Consider the following 14,479-nt stretch of genomic DNA (forward strand, 5'->3'; position numbering starts at 1 on the left):
CTAGTTCCGTTCGTGTCTTTAGAAAAGAAGTCCTTAGTACCAGGAGTAGTCTCTGGGACAAGCTCAAAACTTACTAAATATGGAATGTCCCTAGATAGCAAATTTGGACACAAGATGAACACCATTGTGTTCAGGATAAGCTCAACATTCCGTAGATACTTTCCATAAATAGCATTTAGGACCGAAATAAGATTAACATAAAGGGCATGATAGCGAGGGTGTTTGGAAGGCATGGTAAGCTATCATATAGTGATATAGGACTAGACTTAACATGCAAGGGTTCTTGCCAAGCCAGTGCAAGACAGAGCAAAAGAGAATTAAGAGCCAAGCCGAGAATGCTCAACTAAAAACACATAGGAGTTCTTAACTTATGTTCATCTTGCTAAGTACAGATGCTAAGCCCAATTAACTAACACTTGGACAAGAAGGGCTACTGAAAGGAACCAGCAGTACCAACCTCCTACCGTTATGGTAGTAAAGAAAGAGTGTCCATAAGGACTAGCCGATAAGTATCTTTTGATACCTGAAGTCACATTTGCGACACTCTTTCCTCCTTAGGGAAGATCGACGTCCTCATCGATGCATACTTGAGTCTAGCAAACCATTAAGGAAACAACTCCAAAAGTTAATGGAAAACACACTATGTGGGAAACACACTGACTTAAATGAGTTATGGAGCTACCTCCCCTCTTTGTCCAAAGACATTAAGATTGAGACACCCTCCAGCTGTCACCAACAAGGAAATGACTAATGGAGTTAGCCACCCTTGCTGCTCCAAGTACCACTAGGCTTACAAAGAAATAATACATCCCTACCTATAGGGACATAGGAAGAGGGCTAGAGGCCCAGCTACCTTTGAGCAAGAAATCAACCCTGTCAGGAAAATTTAGACAACTATTATAAACTAGCAGATTAAGTTGTTTACATGACTATGCCCCTTTCAAAAATGAGTCATTGAGAGAGAGGTGGGGAGTTGTGATCAGTCTATATTAGTTACCCCCATGGTTATAGATTGAACTCATGCACTAAAGTGCTAAAGTCAGGCCGCCAAAACTGGTCAGGCTGCCAAATGAATGAGAGAAATGAAATTTTGATTATAGAAATATATTACTTTATTGATTTGCAAGATTTATTACAAGGTTTATAAAAACTAGTCTTTTTTACAATTCTCATACTCCATGACAAGCTCACGAGCATGTGTAAGGTTTTTAAGAGGTGTAAGCAACTAAAGGGAACGACTCGAGAGACGGTCCATGGGGTTCAAATATAGAGGGAAAGGGCCCATGAACAAGAGTGCACCCCCTTTTCCAATCGGTTAAGGGTCTTGGGATATTTGGGATTAAGCGTCCTTGGGTTTGAATAGTACTGGGCTGGGTGACCTCCCGGGAAGTCCAAACTCAGGAGCTTACAAGAGGTTCCCAAGTTGATTCACAAATCAGGTAACCTTTCCGCTTAACTAGATATTCCTTCGCATGAGCCCATCTTTGAAACTAAGAATCCAAGATAGTTTTAGCTTCATACTCAAGTTCACCATCAATGACCACTAGTGGAGGAAGAATGTCCATAGAGCGTTCCACAACAGCATTATATGGTGCCAATAAACTGATATGAAACACATCATGTATATGGGATAACTCATCTGGAAGATCCAACTTATAGGATACATCACCAACTTGCTTTAATACTTGCTAGGGCCCAACATATCTTGGTAACAACTTTCAAGATAAAAATCCCTTTACATTTAAGTTTCGGGACGATAGCCACACTTGATCTCCCACTTGATAGAATATATCTCGACGATGCTGATCTTTATCACATCAATACCTATCTTGAGCTTTGCCCATTGCCTTAGTAGCTCTAGACCAACCTTGGCATAGCTGCTCCACATAAGTCTCAATGGCCAAGACTAACACTTTGGATATTGGTTTCGGTACAACAATTTATTAAAGCACCCCACAAGCATTCCCTTGCAACATCTCCCATGGAGAACAGCTAATAGCGTTGTGAAATGTGTTGTTATAATAGATTTTTGTTGTGTCTAAATGCTCAATCCAATCATATTGGTCTACTGCGACATAGTACCACAGATAATCTTCAACTTGAGCATTCACACGTTCAGTTTGCCCATCAATTTGAAGATGATGAGCCATACTAAACTTCAACTTTGTACTGAACAACTAGAACAGTGTGCCCCAAAACTTCCCTGTAAATCTCAAATCTCTATTCGAGATTATCTCTTTAGGAAGAACATAAACTTATACTACTTCATGGAAAAAGAGTTTTGCTGCTTGCTTCGTATTCACTATTTCCATAGTTGGAATGAAGTGTGATTTTTTTGATAACCGATCACAACCACCATCAAAGTATCATAACCCTTAGACTTCGGTAAGTAAGTGATGAAATCAAGTGTCACACTTTGAAATGGCCATGCTTGTGCTGAAATGCATTACAACTTTCTAGCCTGCTTCTTAGTTCTATGCTTACATTGCTAGCATATAGTGTAGGAACAAATATAGTCTACTACATTACCTTCCATACCATACTAAGAAAATCCCTTTCTCAATGAAGCAAGAGTCTTTTATTTTCCACCATGTCCCACTGCCAGAATGTCATGATGTTTCTATAGAAACAACTATTGCAGATCCTTAAAGGGAAGATATAATTTTTCTTACTTATAGAATATAAGCCCATCCCAAATTGAGAAGTGAAGCTTCGCATTCACACAACTAGCAACTTTTGCCCTTTTGCTCCAGGGTTCTACTTCAACAACTTTGCACGGTGCAAGATTGCATTTGCCAATGGATCATTTCCATATGAAACCCTAACATCCTCCAACCAATCCAAACTAATTGCCAATATTACTTGGAACTAAGCCTGACAACTCAACATATCTTATACTATGAAGCCTCAAGAGCAGAACCTTCCTTCCACCCTCTATTTTTTATCACCTTGTTTATTCCTAAAATTCTTATTCTTGTCCAAGGTACCAACATACGGCTGTTGATACTATTCCATGAGCGAGTGGCTAAAGGCAACTTGCAGTGTTGCCTCCTTACACTCTAGGTACATCTTCGGCTTAAACTTCAAAATCTCATTACGAGAAAGTGAACTTAAACTTTTCGAGAAATAACTTTGAGCATTTTCGTCACTCATATTTGCAATCATAATGCGCTTCTGAGCAAACACATTAATGTAATGCATAATGTCTTCTTACTGCTTCAACCACTGTAGCTCCGCACAAAGTCTCAGACCATCATAGGATAAAATTTGGATCTATTGTCACTGTGGATCTTTGGAACCTTGAGGGATAAATGGGGATAAAATAGCCACTTTTCTAGTTGGCTTAAGGGGAGAGAGATAGGGTGCGCTACATAGATGATCTTCACATGTGCTATCAACACCCCCCTATGGGACAAATACTTTGGGCTTTCACCCCACAACATATATTAGTATTTGGACTCGGTCTCAAATTCGATCTCAAACTTGATCTCAAATTCGACCTTAGCCTCGATCTTGGACTCAATCTCATACCTAACCTCAAACTCTGTCTCGGACTTGGCCTCAGACCTGATTTCGGATCTCGGAGTTGGTCTCGAACTTGGTCTTAGAGTCGGTCTTAGACTCAATCTTGGACTCAATTTCGAACTCAATCTTGGAGTCGATTTTAGACTTGATCTTAGACTCAGTCTTATCCGATGAACTCTTTATCATTTCGATCGTGATTTTAGGGATATTTTAGCCTACAACACCTCGGAGAGTTGGTTCTTTATAACTCCACCACCCATAGAAGAAGTTTAATGCCCATATCAAATGTATCTTTTTAATCCTACGACTTGTTGACCATGTTTTCAAGGGCATCCCCCCACTTAGCGGTGTGTCTAAGTTAGCCTCCCCAGCCAAGAGCCTATGACATTGGGATATAAGTGTCTCTATACCCCTCACCTCACCACACCTTTATTATGATCCAGCACAAAAAGACAGAGATCTAGTCACCCTAGAGTATGCTACACTACCTCTTGAGGTTCCTGACCACCTAACCACCCCTGAGCTACCTCAAAAGCTCCATTGTGAGCCCTAGGGTAGGTTAAGTCCTCTACCATAACATGCCTTAATATACCCTTGAGCCTCCCTTTGACCAATATTGACCACGTGGTCAAAGCTGGCGCCTAACAATTCTTCCCCTCCAACAAAGTCTTTGTCCCAAGGACGAGTTGTACCTGGTGAACACCCTTTCTGGGGAACCTTGCTCAAGCTCCTGGTCCATCTTCCATAGGCGTATACATCAAGGAGGCATTGGGCCTATCACTCCGAGATAGTATACCTTTCAATTGGCTGATATAAAATACCAGATGAATTTTCACCCTAGCTAGCAGCTGCACCCGATATGTCGCTTTACCAATGCGCTCCAGCACTTTATATGGACTAACATATTGGTGGGAAAGTTGTCACTCTTCCCTATCTGTAAAGGCACTAAGGTATTCCGCTGCTCACTTGACGAAAAGATCACTTGCACAAAGATGAGATCACCCACCTTATATTCCTGGAATTGGTGATGCTCATTAGTAAACTTCTCCACTCTATCCTGAGCTACCTACAAATTCTGTTTGCACACCACTAGAATCTCATCAAGTTCTGTGGGCAAATTAGTCGCCTCTGAATCAAGCTTATTTTGAATGTCCTTACTCAAATGCAATTTTTAACTCCACCGTGGTTCGGAGATGCCTTCCAAACATGGCATAGTAAGGAATTAGCTTTGTTCCATAGTGTTGACTATTGTTGTAAGCAAATTTCACCAACAAAAGATATAGATCCTATCGTCCTTGCCTTTGACCAATGCTACCTCCACCACCTTTGACCAACGCTACGCTACCTTGGTAGCATATCCTCTACCACCTGATTCACATGCTTAGTTTGCCCATCCGTCTGAGGATGATCTCCACTCGAGAGTTTCAAAGTCACTTGCATAGTCTTCACAAAGCTCTTCCAAAATCCACTTGTGAACTTTGAATCTCGATCAATAATGATATCCTCCAGCAAATCAAAATCAAGAAAAACCTTCTCCAAATAGACCGCAGCCAAATTTGAGGCAATGATAGTCTTCCGAAGAGCCAACAATCACACATACTTCCATAGTGTTGACTTGGTGATGCTCATTAGTAAACTTCTTTACTCTATCTTGAGCTGCCTGCAAATTCTGTTTGCACACCACTAGAATCTCATCAAGTTTTGTGGCCAAATTAGTCGCCTCTGAATCAAGCTTATCTTGAATGTCCTTACTCAAATGCAATCTTAACTCCACCGTGGTTCGGGGATGCCTTCCAAACATGGCATAGTAAGGAATTAGCTTTATTCCATAGTGTTGACTATTGTTGTAAGCAAATTGCACCAACAAAAGATATAAATCCTATCGTCCTTGCCTTTGACTAATACTACCTCCACCACCTTTGACCAACGCTACGCTACCTTGGTAGCATATCCTCTACCACCTGATTCACACACTTGGTTTGCCCATCCGTCTGAGGATGATTTCCACTCGAGAGTTTCAAAGTCACTTGCATAGCCTTCACAAAGCTCTTCCAAAATCCATTTGTGAACTTTGAATCTCGATCAATAATGATATCCTCCAACAACGAGAAAAACCTTCTCTAAATAGACCGCAGCCAAATTTGAGGTAGTGATAGTCTTCTGAAGAGCCAACAATCACACATACTTCGTCAACCGATCCATTATGACCCATACTTGCTCCTTTTGCCTCTATGTTCATGGCAAACAAGTGATGAAGTTCATAGTGATAGTACACCAACGGCTCCGAGGAATAGGTAAAGGTTGCAAAAGTCCCCCAGCTTCTCCCGTGGCACCTTAACTTGCTGACAAAGCTCATATGATTTACAATATTCGAGGATATCAACTTTTATATTCCTCCAATAAAAATTGCACTTAATCAACTCATATGTCTTCTTCCCCCCAAAATGACCGGCCTTTGGATGATCATGATAGTGGAATAAAACTTGAGTAATTAACGCATCCACCCATGGCAAATAGACATGGCTATTGTAGTAGAGAATCCCATCCACCAATGACAAAAGGGCTTCCATCTGGTTTAGCAAAGAGGCCACCTCAGCATCCTGAGCCTGAGCACGCTCAACCAACTGCCCAAATTCACTAACCACCTTACTCAAATGATGACAAAACTGTGTTTGTAATGCTGTCACATGATGAATATGAGATAAAGCATTCGCCACCACATTTGATTTCCCAAACGATGCTCAATAGGAAACTCCCAAAATTCCATGAATTTGACCATCCAACAAGCTTGCCTAGTGTTCAACTCCTTCTGTGTGAAAAGATACACAAGTGGTTTGTAATCCGTCAATACCACGAACACTACATTATAAAAATAGTGCTACTACGTCTGCAAAGCATGAACAATAGAGAGCTCTGTAGGATTCAAAGTTTAACTATCATATGCAATAGGCTGTCCCTCTTGCATGAGAACTCCTCCTAGTGCATAACCACTCCCATCACATGTGACCTCGTAAGGTTTTGATGGATCAGTAATGTGAAACACTGGAGCTTCATTCAACAATTGTTTCAACACCACAAAACTCTCCTCTTGTGGCTTCTTCCACTCGAATGGCATGTTCTTGCATAACAACTGTGTCAAAAGAATAGCCACCTCCGCAAACTTATGCTAAAAATGTCGGTAGTAACTAACCATACCAAGAAAACTGTGCAACTTAGCCATTATAGTCGGTGTAAGTTAGTTTTCCACCACAACCACCTTCCTTGAATTTGTTTTGACACCTTTAGATGTCACAATATGGCTTAGATATTCCACCTCCGACTTTGCAAACTCACATTTGCTCTTCTTCACATAAAGTTTGCTGTCATTGAGTAACAAAAGAACCTTGCACAAATGCATCCTATGCTCCTCCATATTTTTGTTGAAAACAAGAATATTATCCAAGAAAATTTCCATAAACTCATGAAGATAATGCCCAAAGACCTCTATCATCAATCGAGTAAATATGGCTAGTGCATTCATCAAACTAAATGGCATAACTATAAATTCAAAATGTCTGAAGCTTGTGTTGAATGTCGTCTTGGAGATAGATGTATCATCCATTGCAATCTGATGACATCCACTCCTCAAATCAATCTTGGTAAACACTTGTGCTTCACCAAGCTTGTCTAAAATATCATCCACACATGGCATCGGCATTTTATCCTTCACCATCTTCTTGTTCAAGGCATGGTAGTCAATACACATTTGCATTGAACTGTCCTTTTTCACAAGCAAGACCGAAGCACCAAACGGAAACTTACTTGGCTGAATAAATCCAAACTCAAGTAAGTCCTTGACTTGTCGTTGAACTTCTTGCTTCTCGGCATAACTCAACTGAAATGGATGCTAGTAAATTGGCTGCGTCCCCGGCTCCAACATAATCCCATGCTCCACACCTAGTAATGGAGGCAATCCATGAGGAAGTTTAGAGGGAAAAACATTAGAGAATTCTTTGAGTATAGTTTGCACTACTGCCTGTCCTCCATACATGGCTTGGTCCCCAAGTCACGAATAAACAGCAAGTAACTCGAAAGTCCTTTTCCATTACGACAAGCCCGCTTCATAGATGTAGCGGAGAGCATAACAACTGGAGGTTGAACTCCCACTCTAAACCACACATCTTTAACACCACAATACTCTAGTGAGACATGCTTAATACTCCACTTTATCTTTGGATCCACCTTCACCAACTATGGCATCTCAAGAATGAAATTCACACGATGGATATCTGTGAGATAAAATGTCTCCACAAGTGTGGTTTTGGCAACCAACACTTCCAACCCCTCGACACAAGCATTGAAATGCTGCATAGAGGTAGCTGCACCTTCCATTATGTATAGAAGAACTCCTCGTGTGACCAGGCCATGCTCCGCAACAAACTTTGCCGAAACTAAGTTATTATCACTCCCACTATCCAGGAAAATCCACACTGAACCGCCATGGAACATGCCCTCCAACATTAAAACTGATTCATGAGTATCCTCGAGCTTCATCTTATTCCACACACAGTTGAGTTGACGAGCAACGATCGAAAGCCTCTTCCTCTGATCGGAATGGTTATCCCCATCATCCTCACACTGCAAAGTATGCAATTTTTTAGTATCTAACTTACTATTAATAGAAGATTGGCCATTCTTCCTACCCTACTACTTGTTTGTTAGGTTTGTTTTGACTTTATCAGCAAAGTTTAGGTTCATGGGATAAGTTGTTTGCTTGATTGGTTAAGTTCCTAGTAGTAACTTTATATGATGTGTACATAATTCTGGTGGTATTCCCTTGAGATCTTTGTATGACTATGCAAAAATGTCCTTGTAGGTTATGAGTAATTGTTGAGCTTTTATTTTGAAGTCTTTGTCAAGACTTGCAGCAATGATTATGTTGTGTGGATCTTCTTGAGGTCTGAGATTAAGTTCTTCAGTTTCTTCATTGAGGTTAATTTGTGGTGTAAATTCATCTTTTCCAGATTGTAGGGCTGGATTATCATCAATCTGAATGTCGTATTCTTTAGATTGTAGTTGTTCAGGCTTGAGAGTTAGCTTCTCGTTTTGTTGTTTTATCTTTAATCTTTGTTGATGTTGAGCTTGTAGCTTTGTAAAGTAGAGTGCTTGGTCCATCGAGTTTAAGTTGTTGTGCTGGTCTTGATCCACTATTGGTAGTAAATGGTGTAAATCAATTAATTGAAAAGCTTGTAGCTCTAGGTAAGCTTCGAGGAGTTTGGCTTTTTTAAGGTCGTCCAAGCCTTCTTGCCAATTGTATTCTTGGGCTTGAATTGGTTGAAATCTTTTCATAATTTTCCTGGTTGTATTCGTAGGTATCTTCATTTGTCCTTTATCTAATTGTATACAAATTTCATGGTGCATCCAATATTGAGCATAAACTGCTTTGTTTAGCCATGGTCTTTCAAGCAAGATTTTGTAAGATGATTCTTCAATTGGCATTTTTATTACCACAAAGTTGATCTTGAACTTGTGTCCTTTGATTCCAATGGTGATATCTCTTATTATGCCAGCCACTCTTACGACATGTTGCTCTGCAATGTGGACATTGAAGGGAGCAGCTTGTATGGGTCCAAGTCCCATTGCTTTACACATACCATATTCACACCCGAGCCTCCATTGAGTATTGCTTCAATGATTTGATTCTTGCCTATGTTGAGGTTGATACAAGGTACATTATCATCATAATCTCCAGGTTGGATCTTTACTTTATCCTCTTTCTCAAATTTATATGGAAGTTGCTTTTCTTGAGTGCGAGCTTCAGGAATTCATGGACGACAAATCTTAAGTATTTGGCTCTTAAGATATGGTGCTATTTGAAGTATTTGTTATAAGGTTAATGTGATTCCATGTTGCAGTATTTGTTTTGCAAGTGAAGTGTGCTCTTCTTGAGTGAAACTTGTTGTTTCCTGATTATGTGATTGTTTGTTATGATCTTTGATTACTTGTGGTTCTTGTTCCTGCAATTCAGTTTGAATTGCTTGAAGTATTTTCTTGCTTTTCTTCCACTCGGTATCTGGGATAATTTCAACTTCATCAGCATGATCTTGTTCTTCTAGATTATCCAGTTGCTAATACTTGTATTATTGTTTCGTGATAGCTTGTATTGCTGGTTCTTCAAAGTTTGTGATTCGTCAATTTCCACCTCAACATTCCGTGCTGCTGGTGGTCTTGGCCTTGGAGCTTGATTGTTTACTCCTTGGTTATTTTCACGATTTGCATTTTGGTAAAGTTGTCGAGGTTGATTATTTTGCTGCAGTGCAGGTCGCTGGTTGTAATTGTAACCTTGAGCCTGAGGTGGTCTTTGATTATAATCCCAATATGGTTCTTGATCATAATTGTAATTTCGTGGGGGAGGATGTTGGTAGTTGTCACGAGATCCATCATGTAGCTGATATGCATTGTAGTTTCTTCATAGTTTTCAATATGGTTGTTTGGTCTTTGATCTTGAGGGGGTATTCTATTGTAGTTGCTATTGTCTTGATGGTAAAAGTTTCCTCTTTGATTATACAAATTATCATCACGTTGATAGTAATTATTATATCTTGGAGGTTGATTTTGTGGTGGTTGTGCATTTTGATTCTAGTTTCCTTGATATCGAGGATTAGGCTCCCAACAAGGAGCATTCTTAATTCTTGAAACTTCCATTGTATTCCTGTATCGGCAATTCTTGGCTGTATGGCCTTCTCTTTGGGACCTTATCTTTCACAAATTTGACACTTTGGAAACTGAATTTTGCATTCCAAATATGTATGTCCTTCGTTTTTACACTTTGTACACCACACTCCTTTGAGTTTGGTTTGTGAGATTTTCCTGATTATATCCTACAAGTCTTGGTCTTTTGGTGTTTTCTTCTTTGTCTTAATGCGTATTTCTTCCTCTTCTTCATCATTTAAATTGTCATCGGTTTGTGAAGATATAGCTTTTGTGAATTGCTTGAATTGCTTTTCCAATGTGAGGATTTCTTTGGAGAGTGTATCAACACTATCATCATCTGGATTCTCTGCTACAACAACAATTGCTACCATGTTTCTATAGATTTCTTTGAGTCCTTGAATATAGGACAAGCTCTTGCCTTTATCTGTTATCAAATCCTTGCAACACTTTGCATGAAACTTAAATCTTCAATTGTAATCTTGAATTCCTTCACGTGGTTTTTGCTTGAAGTTTTTGATGATCTCATAGTGTTCTTCTAGAGTTCCACCGGTCTAGAATTGCTCTTTGAATTGTGTGACCTTTTTGTCATGGGTCAAAGCATCATTGAGTGTATTATGCCAATCGAGTGCTTTTCCTTTAAATGTGTATGGGAAAAGTATTTCTCAATGCATTTCCTATTTGTTCATCCTTACAATTTGATTAAATTGTTTAAGATGCTGGTTCGCATCTTCGGTTTTTCCACCAGTAAAAATGGGATACTATGGCTGTCGCTAGGTTGATAATTGCCATTTGAAGTTGTAGACTTTGTTGGTTGAGTTGTTGTTTTGGTGAGTCTGGATTTGAGTAAAACTCTAGTGCTGTGTATTTTGCTTCTTCAAATGCCTCAAACTCTGGGGTGTCTTCGATATTTAGTTCTTTGTTATCTTTGGCTGCTCGACTTGGCAACTTGAATTTGTTTATCTTCTTTGTCGTACTTCTCTAATATCGTTTTTAAAATTTGTTGCTATTGTTGTTCTAATTTCTCTTTTTGTATCTCTTCCTTTTTCACTTCTCAATTCTTTTGTTGAAGATCTCTTTCCCGGATCTTGATTGGGTCTGGTTTGTGTTTATACATTCAGTTTGCTGAGTTTCTTGACTTGAATGTCAAGGTAAGTTTCCTGAATTTGTGTTTTGCCTAAGTTGTCTTGAATCAAATGTTATTCTTCATAGATTGCAAGGTCAAGCTCTTACGTCTTGAGTCTTTTGCAAATTTTGATTCTTGCATAAATGCGAAGTCAAGCTCTTGTGTCTTGAGTGCTCTGCAAGTTTGGTTTTGTCGTATAAATGCAAAGTCAAGTTAGTTTTTTTTGCTTCCTGCAACTCTGTAATGTCTCGTGTCTATCAAATGAATTCTTGATCTTGTTAGCTTCTTCCGTTAACTCATTTGTTCTGCCTTACACGATGCCTACTATTTCGTGATGGTTTATTTCCCTAATTCCGTACTTGGCAGTGTTGTTCAACTTCCCTTTGTCATATAGCATGTTCTCTTTCACGATCAGAGTTGATCACTTTGTGAACTTCTCAAGGTATAGTCTTAATTAATATTCTTGCATTATAAGTTTGAAATCTTGACATAGGATCTCCTAAAATACTCCTTAAATGTTGAAATTTCCTAGACGCACTCTTCCTTGTTGGTTATGAGTGATATTTATCTCTAAGCTGGGGTTTCAATGTTGGACCTCAATGTCAAAGTTGAAGTTTGTTACTGTATTTAATCTTAGCCCATTATGATTCCATCTTAAATTTTTCCTCTCTCAATTCATAATCCTCAAGCTTTCAAGTCGTTCCCTTGAACTTCACTCAAGTTCAGGTTCTTGTTGGTTTCTTGAACTTGAATTCCCAATTCGAATTTGTTAATTGCCTTGTCCTTGATTTCTTAATTCTCCAGCTACTCTCGTCCATCCTAAATGATGCTAATATGCTAATAGTATATAGTTCGATAAGAGTGCTTGTTGGTAGCATTACACCAAGAGGACTTTGAAGAAGTCAATAAAGTAATTCTGCATTCTCTTCAAAATCTCTAAATCTAAGAGTGTCCACAAACCAACGAACTTGTGGTTCAAAGGTTCCACACTCTGTTATTGCTATGACTCTCCTCAAATCAGTGTTGAAAACAAGTGTTAATGGTTGAAAAGTTTCATATTTATATATGCTTAGGAATTTGATAATTGTTTGTTGAAAGACAATAGCAATACACCAAAATTAGGGTTCTTCGAATTGTAAAGAAATCAAAGTAAATATATTTTTCTTTCAACATTTCCTCATTTTTGCATTTTTCCTATTTGCTAGACAATTTGTAAAAGAGTCACAAAATTGTTGTTTAGAGTTTTAGAAAGTAACTAAAACTTTGTTTCTTTTCTTTTTCTAAACTATCGACACTCTTTTTGATGTTGTTTTCTTGGGCTATTTCTTCTCGTTTCTTTCTTTCTTCCACTGTGGCATTTTCATCCTTAATTCAAAGTCTTACTTTTTCTTGCTTGCAAGTGTCACGTTGCCATTTTGGATAGCATTACTTGTATGGTTTTGCACAATTTCTAAAACCACACAAAAGGTAGTCCTCATATCTTTCTTTGGTCGTTTCTTTGTCACAGATTTTTGGAATATTTTCTTTCTTCAACCTCTCGCCAAAAATGGTTACGCATACGCTCCAAATTTTCCACAACTTGGGTGGCTTCAATCTTCAAGTGTTCTTCATCATTTTTGGTCTTACGCTCCATTGTTTTTTTCATTTCTTCATAGTCTTAAACCATTTTTGTTTTATGGTCTTTTTTTTCTTGATTTTTGGGTCTTTTTCTTCCTATGCCATTTTCTTGTGCGTCTTTGGTCTATTTTCCTTGAAGTTTTGGGGGAGATAATTGTCTTGGTTTGCTCTATCCCATGAGCTCTTCACGTCACCTTATCCCACCGTGATCACCAGTGAAAACTTCTGGATTTTCTAAACTGGGAGGAAAACATCCACATGAGATCTCCCTAGAAATTTTCAAATCTAATCTAGTCCCTAAATCTAAAACTACACTATGAGAATAGTGCACTTACCTGCTTGTGCCAATCCAAGTTGAGACCGTGAACACGAGCATGAAGGTGCTAGTCCCACATCTTTGATCCCTTGAAGGTGGTGGGTAAGTAAGACATTGTTATGAAGAGCCAAAGAGATAGGTAGAATGATGATGTATTGCAATGTATTTTGTATTAAAGTCCTACTTTTATAGTCATTGCTGCTCACGTCAAGGTTAGGAATATAATCCTAACCTTGAACCTCTCAAATTTGATTTCCTAAGCTTGAACTTCCAAGCTTGCCTTTTTCCTCTTTCTCTAAATGCCATAAGCACAACTCCATTTGATAAACAATTTGGCTAACCTTACTTCATGTGGCAAGTGGCTTCCAAGTAATATACAATTTCTCAACTATACTCAATTTATTTATATTTTATTGCAAGTATCTCTGATATAGAGGCATTCCTCTTGAAACACTGGTATGCAATTGACTTCTGAGGCATGGTGTGAGAGATGGAGACATGTATCTAACAACAATAAAGTTTCCAGTAGTGATAAAATGAGCTTACCCTTGGGAATTGAAAATACCAAACTATGCACCAACCTGTTGAGAGGTTGCAAGACATAACAATGAAGATGTGCTAGATAATAAAGATGGTGGCTATGAGAATGTTAATGCTGTTAGTGCCAATGCAAAGGAGAGTGAAGATGGTAGTGAGAATAACTTGCAAGAAATTCCTTCACGATAGGAGGAAGAGCAAGTGGAGCAAGAGAACCAAGACGTGCAAAACGTTTTACCATGATGAAGGTATGCAAATCCATATTTAGAGGAACTAACTAACAGTGATGATAATTGTTTAAGACAAGCCTGTAACCGAGGAACTTCTTGAGGTATATTTCTCTTAATTTCTCCTATTCTTAGTTCCTCAAAATGGTTGTAACAAAAACTATTGAGAGTAACTTCATTCCAGCTCATTTTGATGTCTGAGAAGAGGACTTGGAGGAACTTATATCTACAACATGCCACATGATAGTATGTAAATTTTACTTAATTTCACATCTTACCTTCCTCTTTTCCCCCTAGATTCGCCTTATTTCTCTAGTGGCATTCTGTGGTGAAATTGGAATCTTTATTAGCTCCTACAGTTCATTGATGGTAAGGATGTTAAGAATATGGCTATTTAGCAAAAGTGGGAGCACTTTTGTCAGAAGATCCATAGGCAACCAC

This window comes from Selaginella moellendorffii, unplaced genomic scaffold (genome assembly GCF_000143415.4).
Source record: "Selaginella moellendorffii unplaced genomic scaffold, v1.0 SELMOscaffold_27, whole genome shotgun sequence".
Taxonomy (NCBI): Eukaryota; Viridiplantae; Streptophyta; class Lycopodiopsida; order Selaginellales; family Selaginellaceae; genus Selaginella; species Selaginella moellendorffii.